This window comes from Echinops telfairi, unplaced genomic scaffold (assembly GCF_000313985.2).
Source record: "Echinops telfairi isolate 266 unplaced genomic scaffold, ASM31398v2 ScPeMD7_3533;HRSCAF=4204_1, whole genome shotgun sequence".
NCBI classification, from domain to species: Eukaryota; Metazoa; Chordata; class Mammalia; order Afrosoricida; family Tenrecidae; genus Echinops; species Echinops telfairi.
The window spans coordinates 21715369-21717772 of NW_022107432.1; the positions used below are offsets into that span (position 1 = coordinate 21715369).

At 45.6% G+C, this 2404-nt stretch overlaps 1 pseudogene; it reads left to right on the forward strand.

The window, feature by feature from the left end:
* LOC123522236 overlaps positions 1-927 on the forward strand; it is a 4408-nt pseudogene extending 3481 nt beyond the window's left edge.
* The last annotated feature ends 1477 nt before the right edge of the window (positions 928-2404 follow it).

The window sequence follows — 2404 nt, forward strand, 5'->3', positions numbered from 1 at the left end:
GATGGGAATGAAGATACCATCTGTTTGGTTGGGAAGAGTGATCAAAGGGCGTCAGGGAGTGATGACTTGGGAAATGTGTCAAGGGAAACAGCTTGGTTTGTGATGGACAGAACTCCTGGGTTGAGTGCTGAAAACAAACTTTTCCTTGGAAGAGGAAGACAAAGCTAGGAAAGAGAAGGGGACAATGAAAAAGCGAAGAGCCATCAGAAGACGCCGGAAGTGCAGGTAATGAGGCCAGCGGTGAAGAAGACTTCCTAAACGGCACAGAGTCCACACTTCCGACGTTAATGAGCAGCAGCATAGACCCAGGCCTGAATATTAAGCAGCTTGGTGGTTTATATTTCAATTTCAATGCAGACGAACTACAATAAAAAAAGATAACCCTCACACGCATCAAGGAGAAAACAAAAAATGAGCTTTTACAGAAAAGCCTCGTTACCCCTGATTTTGAAAACAACTACAGTGTCCCGCCATCCAGAGAATCAAAGCTTCAACTTCAAAGATGAGAAGAGCGACGACAACCAGCTGGCAATGGTTGGTTTGGTGTGGAAGCTCTAGAACTGACAGCTGAACTGAGAATGATCCAGAGTCCTGAAGGTGAGCGCTAGCATGGGCCCCAAACGTTGTTACAAGAACCGTGATCGAGACGGCTTCCCCAGGTCCTTCCAGACTGGAACCATTGTGGATAATCCAGCTGACGTCTACCATTCATGAATCCCCAAGGAGAGGAAAAGAGCTATTGCCAAAGATCTGTTGGTTGATTCTGAGTTCAGAAGATTTCATCAAAGGACATACTCGGAGATCATGGCTGAGAGCAGCACATGCTGCCAGACAGACGTCTCGAAAGAAGAAATTTGGCCATTAAGGTTCATCAAGCAAACCAATGTTTGTCTTTTAGTAATTTACTATAGCTGTTTTGAAAACTAACACCATCCCCCATTGAAGTAGACTGGCCCCATTTACAGAGCAGTTTCTCGTTTTGTTTTGTTTTGCTTAAGTTGATTTGTGAGGCTCCGTCATGAGACGTGTGCAGTCAAGGGAGGCACAAAAGACTCATCGGGCTTGAGACTTTCAAGGAGGAACAAAGATACTGAACGTTTTTGCAAAGCTTTAAACTTTTGGTTAAAGGAAATGGAATTTAAAATATTGGAAAGTATATTGCTACAGTGTGCAATGAAATTAAAAACATATAATTTAAAAAGAGCGCAAGTAAGCATTGCAAGGTACATCTATGATCAAAAAGGAAACAATACTGGAAATGATTTAACATCCTGGTTAATGTAAGATTAATTACACTATTTAGATGACAACAGCAAAAGGAACAATACTGAAGAACAGTCGAAAGAAAGAATATATTAAGGAACAGTCCAAACTAATCATAATGTCCTGACCTGGGAACAGGAGAGCACATTTTAAGAGTGATCACCAGTGGAAGGGGGAGTGGGCAGGTCAACTAGCAGTCAGCTTTCCGAGATGGGAGGGGGAAGCGGGCAAGTCATCTAGCAGCTGACAAAGATGGCGTTTCTTTGGTTAGTTTGTTTCATATAGAGGGAGAGTAGTTTGTATCAAGGAAATGGCTCACGCTGTTGTAGAGATGGGCACATTCCAAGTCCATGGGTCTCAGCTGTGAGGCTAGAGGTCCTCCTTACTCAGATACAGGAGCTGATGAACTCAAGATAGGCAAGCCAGGTGGCAGGTTTCTGGATGCAAAAGTGAATACAGTACATCCAAGGCCAGCAGGTCAGATGGCAGGCTGTGGACAACTCCCGGGATCAGCAAGCAATATGGCAGGTAACTGGCTCAAGTCCAAAGAGTCAGAGGTCAGATAACTAGCCGGATGCAGGATCCAGACCCAACAGAGAGCAAGCAAGCTTCTCCACAGCATCCCTTTCTGTTGGAAGTAGGCCACACTCCAGGGGAGACCTCATCATGGGGAATTCATATGTCCTAACTGACAAATCCTGACACCAAACCTTAAGTATCACAGCGGCTAAAAACCATGCTCAACGTCAGTGACAAAATAAACGACAGTGCTGGAGTTCTCCGATCTGCTTGAATGAAAGACACTGGTTTTTCCACTTCACTACCACGTCCTCGGGAAGCCCACATTCCAACTGGGAAACAAGATACGCTTGTACCCACCAGTCAAGCCTGTCTGCCTGGCTCAATCCCATTATTGTGGCTGGGTCACTAGCTTCGTCAAAGCCATCAGCTGCTCCAAGGGAGAAAGACACGGTGTTAGATGGCTCAGGGGCGAGAAATACCTCGGTCCTTGGCTCCGCGTGAGAAAGAATTCACGCGGAAGCCTGGTTTGTGAACCAAGTGAGTTTTAAGAGAGATGGAAGAAGGTTCAGGTTTACACAGGCACCCGCAGGGCCCCTCACCCTGTGCAGTCTCCCTAGAA